The sequence below is a fragment of the Ursus arctos genome, unplaced genomic scaffold, assembly GCF_023065955.2.
Source record: "Ursus arctos isolate Adak ecotype North America unplaced genomic scaffold, UrsArc2.0 scaffold_31, whole genome shotgun sequence".
NCBI classification, from domain to species: domain Eukaryota; kingdom Metazoa; phylum Chordata; class Mammalia; order Carnivora; family Ursidae; genus Ursus; species Ursus arctos.
This window is the reverse complement of record NW_026622997.1, coordinates 2,132,403-2,142,500: the sequence shown is the minus strand read 5'-3', so window position 1 is coordinate 2,142,500 and position 10,098 is coordinate 2,132,403. Positions and strand designations below refer to the sequence as shown.

The window sequence follows — 10,098 nt, the reverse complement described above, 5'->3', positions numbered from 1 at the left end:
TTTTCTATTAAAAAAAAAAAGTCCTGTTCCCACCTGGACCTTTTCTTTCCACTCTCTTCTGCATGCAAATCAGAGTCCTGAGTCTCTGAATTTATACTTTGTATTCCAAATCAACCAAAAGCCCAGATAAATGTTCCTGGTCCCTGAATGTGCAGGAGAAGGTATGAAGAGCGAGGACACGGACCAGGCGTGGAGAGAGAATCTTCCCCTGGAGTCTCTAAGTTGGAAGAGATGGAGACATTGAACACTGGCAGGAAACTACTGTTGAATTTGGGAGTTTTTCTTCTAACTGATCCAATTTTAATTTTTTATTGTAAAATCCCACTTCTTTACATTCTGTGTTGTTTGACACTCATTTCTAGCTATCTTTGGACCAAAACAGACAAGTAATGAAATGAGAGCAAAACTTGCAAACGTGATACCATGCCACACACGACAGATAAAGTGCACAGCCCACGATGTACAAGACGAACCACCTGACCTCAACCCCTTTGTAGTCCCCTTCATTTATGATTTCACGGCAGTCTCGTGGAGTAACTCCACACAGACTCACGCTCCAAGGATAAGACCACCGACTACCCCAGTCATTTACTTAGTGACATATTCTGCTCACGGTTGCCACAGATCTCCTTCCGCAATTTCTGCTCTAAAATTATCCTATGACTAATCCTGGCCCGGAAAGTCCCCTCCTTGAGGCCCTGAGACTTTCAGACTAAGATTCTCCCTTGCTGAGCAAGTCGAATACACCCTTTTTACCAGAATCAACAGGTTTCCCTGATGGCTTCTGTGTGGGCTTCCACGTGGATTTTGCTTTTAGTCTCAAACTAGACATATTCCTGGGCTTGGCAGCCAAAGCCTTAAATCCACTTCCTGTGGTTTAACAAAACAGTCTCACTCTTGGTCTCGGGAGTTTTCAGGCTGAGAAGATAGAATGGTGGTGCTCTTCTTAAGAACTAACCATTCATACGAAGCTACGGTAACAATTATTTGTTATCACTCGAAAACAGGTAACACCTCGTTGCTCTCAAATGATATTCCCCAAACTTGGGCTAGCAGAACACTTAGTACACGATGGGTAAGAACCTCATACTCCAGACCAACCACTTAGACTTCTCTATGGAGGCAGAAATCTGAATAAGAGAGTCAGGCAGTAACATTAATTTCCAACTATAGGCATTAGCAATGAAAGCAGCCCTGATCTGCCCCCACACCCACCCCAACTTTTGGTTCCCTGCTATAGACACAAACTCAGAGTTCAAGCTCAGCCCTGTCCCTCACTAGCTGGGTGGCCTTGGCACATTATTTTACTCCTGTGGGTCTCAGTTTCCAGATTTATAAACTAAGGGTAATAATAGTATTCACTGCATATGAATGTTGTAAGGATCACACAAGCTAACACACATAAATCAGTTGGAAATAGGTCTGTAATGCATTTTTAATAAGTAGGAACTGATATGAAAGTCATTCCTGTGTATAAATTACAGCAGGAGTCAGTCACTAACCACTGTTTTTTAAAAGTGTGTTCCCTGTAGTATCTGCGAAAAGCAACCTCACAACCACGCTTAAGAAAGTCCTTGGTCTAGATACCATTTTATTGGGCAGTGTTGGGCAAGTCAATCTTTAGTTTCTTGTTCTGTAAAATGGGACTAATATCACCAATGTCATAGGGTTATATTGGTGATTAAATCAAATGAGGTAACGCATGTAATGCCAATTCAGAGCTTGGGACATAGCAAGGATTCAAAAAAATGATAGGTGTTAAAGTAAATACTGCTTTTATACATCTTGAATTCTAGATGGTAGCAACAAAAATTCCTCCACTCCAGGAGAGGATGGGGATTTGACTTTGATGCTGAGAATCCAAGTTGGCTATAACCCGTAATTGAGGAAAAGGAATAGCCTTCCTCAAATCAGGTATATGAAGTGATGTTCACCCTCCCACAGAGGCACTCATCCATTTGAGACTGAGGGTCAATGTTTCAGACACAGAGGTCTTTGGAATTGGAAGAACAGATCGTGGGACCCAGAGAAATAGGTAAGGTAACCGGCTACGCAGAGTCAATCAGACTAGCAGATGACTAGAACGCAGAAGTTACCGTTTTGTTTGGCGTGCAAACGGACGGGAGCGCTAGGAAGGAGACTTCGGGTAAAACCGTAGCCGGCAGGATTCGAACCTGCGCGGGGAGACCCCAATGGATTTCAAGTCCATCGCCTTAACCACTCGGCCACGACTACCTGCTGGCAGATGCCTCCTGTTGGCGACTTTGAAGGTGTGCCACGTCATGGGCACCAGCCCATCTTCCACCGTGATGTGACACGACGCTGTAATGCGATACAGGCAAAGATGGTTGGGTATGTAAATATTAGGTTTGCGAACGAGGAATTTCCTACGTCCAGTCAGGGCTTCTCAGTCCTGGATGAAATGCGTCGCCCATAAGCAAATCCAAATTCTTCGGGGCAGGTGGAATTCAGAGAAGCATTGGGAGCCGAGAGGGTACTGTGTGCCCAGAACTCGACTCCCCCCGCCCACCGCCCGCCACAAGAAGGGATTTTGGAGCAGGTAGGGGTCCCAGCAACCTCAGACCTGCAGGTGCCCATGGTGCTTGGAAGCAGGCTGGAAGGAATTGGAGTCATTTGCGTTTGCTCTCAGCGTTAAACACTAAAACCTACGTATCTTCGATGGCCTTCAACTGTTTTGCCCTTTCCCAATTCAAAAGAACGGGTTGAAGCCCGACTTGGGCGGGGGTGCGGGCTGGGAGGGGCAGGGAGGGAACAGGAGCAGAAGGCGACGCTGGGGAGGTCCCTGCTCCTCGCCTCCCCAGAGAGGGAAGCCCGCAGCCCCGGGAGCCTGGAGAATAAGGAGAAACGGCTCCGGTAACGGGTTTTCCAGCTTTGGGACATTCTCTACCCCTCCCGTACAGGAGGGCGCGAATGCCGGCGAAATCTAGCTAAATTAATAGAATTGTTCCTGCCGGTAGACCTGATTCGGTGACACACCATAGAACCAGGGTCTTCTTTGAGTGGAAAATTTAGGGACCATAGGATTGAGCCTGGAAATGGAAGTACTTGATCAAAGCACCATCACAGACGACTCAGACAGACTTCGGATACAATTGGGAGAATCCTTTCAGGTCTGAGGCCCTCGAAGTCTCTTGTAGTTAACTCTCCCATATTGTTCTCCTTTAGGGCAGGCAAAGAGAGGACTGCTCCTGGGGTGGGTTCAGGTGTGTCCCCCAAGAAGATACACTGCAATCCTGCCCCTCCCACCTGTGAATGTGACTTTGTTTCAAAACAGTCTTTGCAAATGCAATAGAGTTCAAATGAAGTCATTCTGGATTAGGTTGGGCCCTAAATCCAATGATAGTACCTTATAAGGAAAGGGAGATTTGGAGACACACAGAAACAGACACACAGGGGAAAAGGCCAAATCAGAAAGAGGCCAGGATTGAAGCAATGCAGCTGCAAACCTCGGAAGGCCAGGGAGGAAGCCATGACACATCCTCCCTCAGACACTCTAGAAACAACCAGCCTTGCAGACACCTTGAACTGGGGTTTCTGGTCTCTGCAGCTGTGAGAAGAGAAGTTTCTGTTGGTTTAAGCCACTGACTGTACGGTAATTCGTTATGGCAGCCCTAGAAGGCAATACAGCTCCTGCCCTGCATGCTTGGAACAAGATTCTTGTTCAGGTAGCACTTCTAAATTCTACCAAGGAAGCTCACGCAAATGGTTACTTCCTTCCACGTGGCAAACTTATTTTGGAGAAAACTCTTCTAGGGAAATAGTCCAAACTAAAGGAAATTATTTATGTGCAAAGACCTAGATGATCCTTATAGTTATAATAATAACATGATTAAAACTTCAACAATGGGAGGGGATGACTATATAACTAGGTTCTATCGAGCTGGAAGAATGCTGCAAAGCTAGTGAGAACAGTATTTTGGAAGAGGCTGTGACAGCTCGGGGAAGAAGCATGTGACGAAGTGTTAAATGGAAAGAGCCAGATCAAAACTATCTGTAATATATGACCTTGATTATGTACAATTTTGCTTTATAAATACTTGGACCTTGGGGGGAAATACGCCAAAGTACTGTTAGTGTGGCTTCTGGGTTTGAGGGTACCGGGTTATTCTTGTTTGTTTTTCTATGATTGGAAGCATACGTCATTACTGATGTTTTTAAAATGAAGAAGCAGAAATAGTGATTTTATCACTGGACTGAGAAAGATGTATTCTCTAGATGCAAGACTTCAGTATGACTCAGTAGCCAAACATGGGCTCAAGTGGTCATTGTCCAAAGGGACTATTTGTTAAATATGTTGGGGAGGCCAAATTTGACAGAGGAGGAAACAAAGAGAGAGATTAAGTGCCTGGCCCAAGGTCACAGAGCGAGCTGCTAAAAGCAACAGAAGAGTTGCCGCTGGGAAATCTGGATTCCTGTAAGGAGGGTTTAGGGCAGAAAATACCACATTCATTTTGGCTTTTGTTGGTTTGTTTTTTTTTTTTTTTAATAGGCTTTGTCAAGCCATTTCACTTTTAAAACTAAATATTGTGTAATTTATAATGATGATGATGATGATATTATTATTATTATTATTATTAGAAAAATAATTTGGGAGATTGAAGTCCAAAGTCAGCTACAATGGTGAGGCTTGTGGCTGGAAGAGCCTACCTTTCTGATGTTCAGATTTTGAGAAATAGTCCTCAACGAATGAATGTATAGGTTGCATTTTTTTGTGTACTTGTCTCAGATGCACAAGACAATTAGCACCAAACAAAAACCCTTGAAATGCTCTGTAACAGATCATCTCAGTTATTGTGTTTTCAGAACAAAGGCTTCTGCTCTTTGCCTTGTTTCTTTAGGAAAAGATTTTTCTTAAATTAAAATAGACCAGTTTTTTCAAAAACGCAGCAGAAGAATGGCACCTGTCCGGAAGGGCTGTCCCCTGGAGAGGAAGAGACTTGTCAGAGGCTCTGCTCCTGGGCTGTCCACCCTATCCCGTGGGCATCACTCAGATGGTGAAGTGATCCCTGAAGGCCTGGAGCGAGAATCATCCAAAGAGTCCTGATGGGAACCAGACTTGAGCTTGGAGTGGTAAAAAGAATTAGGAAAGCCTGTCTCCCGCCTGAGGGTGCTGGCAGCAAGCCAGCCCGGGATGAGCTGCTCGGACGCCACAAATGCCACAATTTTTACTCATCTACACATAGTCTCACGATGAAACCAGTTGGAAAATACTGCCAACTGGGGACGAGAAGGGCTTTTGTGAGTGTGTGGTTTAAACTCTCTTTCTTGTGAACATGCATGCAGAGAGGCAACAGGACGTTACATGCACGCTGCAATGATGTCACACGGGGAACACTCGTGAGATTCCACGCAGGTCGGGACACAGAGCTGCGCCCGCGCCCCAGAAGCTGCCTCCTGCCCCACCCCCACCAACAGATTGCTGAGTATATTTTAGGTTAAAATGGTCCTCCTACCATGCGTAGTTTTCTGTCCCTGCTGGTGCAGCCAGCACATCCACACAGTTTATCATCCCGCACATCCTTCTGTGCTCCCCTTTGATACCTTGTCCGCTCGTGCATAGACTGAATAGCTCTACGTTATTCTATTATTTCCTATCCGGTCACGTGAAAGTTGCATACTCCTTTGATTTTCTTTTGATGGTGGGACTAGAGATCACCACGTACAGTCCTGACCGAACAATTCTTATACTGATATTTTACCATTTTCCCGGACAATGCAAGAGACTTAATATCAGAAAATGTAATTCTGTGCATCCCTCTCTGGGGGGTGTCTAGATTCGTTGTTTGCACACATTTGTACCCTACGTTCATCTTCTCTTCTGGAGGACTTCATATTGCTCCACGCAGTCAACAGTTGCTTAGATCTGACTATAACGCATCATCGTTATTCAGATTGTCTACATCTTCCTCTGGGATCTTTTCTACTTTGTCTCTTGATTTTCAGGAGCTGCAAGGCCTTCCGGCTGGAATATAGTTTATGAGACGCTTATGACTTGGGGGTAACAGGGCCTCCATGAGTGGACAGGAAAAAACCCAAGGAAACTAGGTGTTAAATGACACAGGATTTAGAAAACTTACTGAGAGTCGTGAGAGGAAAGGAGGAAAAAGAATATTTGATATTTCAAGAAGAATATTTCAGTCATATTTTGTTTGCGGGGGGAATAAATGAGATACCTATGAAAGAGCGTGCATACTTCAAAGCAGTTCCCGGAGACCGGTACCAGTGACTTCCCCGATGTGGGACTGACCTTGGTCTGGCAGGAAACTTACCAGGCCTTGAGGCTGAAAGCCCAGGTGGATTCTCCAGTGCTCCCTGAAGTCATCCCTGATGCTCCCTGACATGCCGGGTTCAAAGTCGGCCCTCGAGGCCTAACGCTACCTTGTACCTCTGGCCTGAACAGAGGTCTCGGTCCACCACCAAACCATCAAATCTCCTCTTCTACTTTCATTATAGATCACTGTCCAGACAACCACTCTGTAGACTGTGTCCCTATCTTGCATCTTCTCTATGAAAAAGTGTGAGCCAAGACACCCTTCAACACAGCCACTTCAATCTCTGCTCGAATGTAAACATCCAGACTTTATAAGAATATGCGATTAGCCTCCAGCCACCTGCTGGTTCCCTTAACTCATGTCTTCATACTTTCAGTCTATCCCATCACTGTTAGCCCCACATCTCCAGGGGCAGAGCCAGGGCTTGGTGTCCTGCTTAGTGCTGTGTGCACAGCACTGAGCACAGCAGTCGGCATGGCACACGATTCCTCCTTCCGAATTCCTCCCAGTCTCTATGCCCTGAGGACGGCGGTAGGCTCTGCAGGCCGTAGCAGGAGTCTGATAATGTTAAAAGGGGAGGGAATTGTGCTGGTGCGCATTGCAACCCAGAGTTCTGAATTCACCTTGAAGAAATAATTCTATTTGGCCACTTTCTTGTTCTTATTCCCCAGAGCAGTAGTTCCTATTTTCTCGGGAAGATGGAAGAAAACGGTCAAATACCCCAACTCAGTTTCTCCTATGATCAAAACCGTACAGGAGTCTGGCACATTTATTACAATCAGTGAGCTAGTATTTATACATTAGTATCAACGTAAGTCCAAAAATTATTCAGATTTCCCTGGTTTCTACCTAACGTCGTTGTGGTTCCAGGACCCTATTCAGAATACCACGTCGTATTTGGTCATCGTGTCTCCTCAGGCTCCTCTTGGCTGTGGCAGTTTCTCAGACTTTCCTTGTTTTTGACGATCTTGGCGGTTTGGGGTACTGCTCAGGTGTTTAGTAGAATGCCCCTCATTTGTCCGATGTTTTTCCCATAATTCAACAGGCGTTATGGGCTTGGGGGGAAAGATCACAGAAGTAAAGTGCCATTTTCACGTTCATCGTTTACACCATGTCAGGGGTACACACCGTCAAAAACGGCTTCTGGCGGCTGAAGCTGACTGGGGTCCCCGGCAGAACGCGTTTGTCAGGCTCCTTCCAGCGTTGACCCTTTCCTCCCTTGCCGAGCTGCGCTCTTCGGAAAGCAACCGCTGACCAGTAAGGGGTGCGGAGCTGGGTTGTCCGGTTCTGCTGCTCGGGGACCCCCGAGACTGAGGCCGGTGGCCCGTCGGGAAAGCCGCGGGCACCGGGCTGTAGGAGCTGGAGAGCGGGCTGCACGGTCACTCGGTAGGCCAGCCGTTGACTTGCCAGACGCCTCTTCGCCCGCCTTCATCCGTTCGAGTGCTGCTGTCTGCTTGGTTGCTGTGCCCCTAAGGCTTCGCAGCGCGCGTTGTGCGCCCCCCCGCCGGCGGGAGAGTTCGCGCCGTCTTTCCGCTGGGGAGGCGGCGGGTCGGGGGTCCGGGCACCGGGAGGGGCGGAGCGGCGGGGGCAGCGGGACACGGGCTCTGCGACTGCGGCGCCACCGTCTCTCGCCGCCGGCTGTCACCTGCGCTCCTCGGAGCTTTTCCTTCCGCACCGACGTCTTTTTGCCACGAAAACGATGTCGGCTGCATGCCGACACCTCTCGGGGGCCGCGCTGGGAAGGTTCACCCCGGACACCTGCGAGTATTTACTCAGCGAGGACGCCTTGCTTCCGTCCTCAGCCCTTCCAAGTGACCGCCTGGGGTCGCTCCTGCCGCTTCGCGACACCGGGGAGTCGGTCCTGCTGGCAGTTCGGGAAAGGCTCACAGCCGCTGCCCGGGAGAGCCCGGGCGAAGCTTCCAGAGAGAGCACCTGCTCGGAGGGCGGGAGGTTTGCGTCGCGCTTTTACCCCTGCGTGTCCGCGGGGCGCAGCCTCCCGGGAGCAGAAGGCGCCTCTTCTCCAGGGGCCGGGCCGCGCCGCCCAGCACGGGTCGGCCCCGCGCGCCAAATGACGTCATCCACAGGTTACCCGTCACGGAATTAACCTGCGAGGGCGGAGAGGCCGCGAGCCGGTTGGTCCAGCAGCGCCGGCGGGTGGAGCCCCCGCCGCCCCCGCCCCGCAGGTGGAGCCCCCGCCGCCGCCGCCCCTGCCCGGCAGGTGGAGCCGCTGCACCTGCCGCTGGACAGCCGGGAGGGGGCGGCCGGGCGCACAGAAGCCCGCCAGCTGCAGAAAGGCCAGAGGGCGCCCACAAGCAAGGACCTGTCTCATCTGTCCCTAGAAACCGATTTGCTTTGGGATTTCTCACGAAGAGCCGTGTGCACGCGAGAGAAGACCCGTGTGTCCCGGAGGCAGATACCAAAAACCAGGACGCGAATTTCAGCTTTCCTAAGGACTGCTTGATTTCAGAAATGGACATACATCCTGTCAGGAAGGAGTGCCGCGAATATTGTTGCCCGCGGGGTTCCATGGTGTAATGGTTAGCACTCTGGACTCTGAATCCAGCGATCCGAGTTCAAATCTCGGTGGAACCTAACCTTTTTCTTTTCTTATTTATTTATTTTTAAAGTTTCCCTTTTAGTGATGGTTGGCAGGGGACCCCCAGTCCACGTGAACCCCGAGTGCAATCTTGAAGGGGAAGATGACACGGACGCTGTGTGGACTTCACTGACTGCCTGCTGTATTGTTCAAGAGTAGAGGACCATCGTTACTCTTTCTCCCCGTTTTCCTCTCCCACGAAACAGATACTCCGTGACCCTCACAATTTTGAGTTGAATTGAACTTTTCCTGATTTATTGTTTTACCAAATGTAGTGAGCTCACATCGTGCAAAAGGATGCAACAGAGTTGAGGGAGAAGAGAGATTCTCATGAATACAATACTTTCCTGCCCAGAGACAATGAGCCTTCACACTGTCTATTAGGTACAATGACCTGGATTTATGGGTGTTTCATTTTCCACTGAGAAACAAAGATTTGTGAAAACCTATTCATACATTAAAGAAAGAATTTCTTGAACTGTCTCAGATATTTGAACACTACTGGCAGCCCGCATGTAAACTCGAAGCACTTGTGGACAGAGCAAATAAAGACAGATACATTCTCTAAGTGTTTCCACAGTGTGCTTTTGCTCATTTCTATAACATTGATCCACCACACAGAACTGCTCTCTATGATGAATACGTTCCACAGAAATCAGAGCTTTCAAACTGTGTCCTAGGTTATCTCTGCAATCATTTTATTTTCATAAAACTGAATGGTCCGATTGCAAGTTAGTTCATTTTCTGGTAAATGTCTGCATGTGTCACAACTTAAGACAAGTCACTGAGATCTTCAAGAAGTAAATCCAAAGGGCTTTCCTTAGTTTTATTTCATCTACTGTATTTCTAAAAATTGTATATTTCTTATTTCAAGATACAGAGTATCAGGCTATACATTATCTTCTGGGTCTTACTTTTTCACTTAACAATATATTGCTAAAATTAATTGTTACATTTGTTGCAAGTAGCTGCCATTCATTCACTCCTTCATTCATGAATAGTACTCTACTGTGTCAATATACTATACTTCATTCATCTACCTTTTTGTCAATGGGAAACTCACATAATTGTATGTAATACGAATTTGGTTTTGAATTACGTCAGTGCTGGGGTCATGGGAAATTGAAATTGTTTTAGGGCAGAGGAAAGCTGGGATTCAGTAACCACACATTTAGCCGAGAATTTGTAACTTTGAGCTATATTGTTTTC

The 10,098-nt window shown here is 47.6% G+C and overlaps 2 non-coding genes across 2 annotated transcripts; one reads left to right on the top strand and one right to left on the bottom strand.

Annotated features, from left to right (window-relative positions):
- Positions 1 to 2,153: 2,153 nt before the first annotated feature.
- Positions 2,154 to 2,235, bottom strand: TRNAS-UGA (transfer RNA serine (anticodon UGA)). Its single transcript has one exon. It is a non-coding gene; the product is annotated as a tRNA-Ser (tRNA).
- Positions 2,236 to 8,813: 6,578 nt separating this feature from the next.
- Positions 8,814 to 8,885, top strand: TRNAQ-CUG (transfer RNA glutamine (anticodon CUG)). The gene has a single exon. It is a non-coding gene; the product is annotated as a tRNA-Gln (tRNA).
- The last annotated feature ends 1,213 nt before the right edge of the window (positions 8,886 to 10,098 follow it).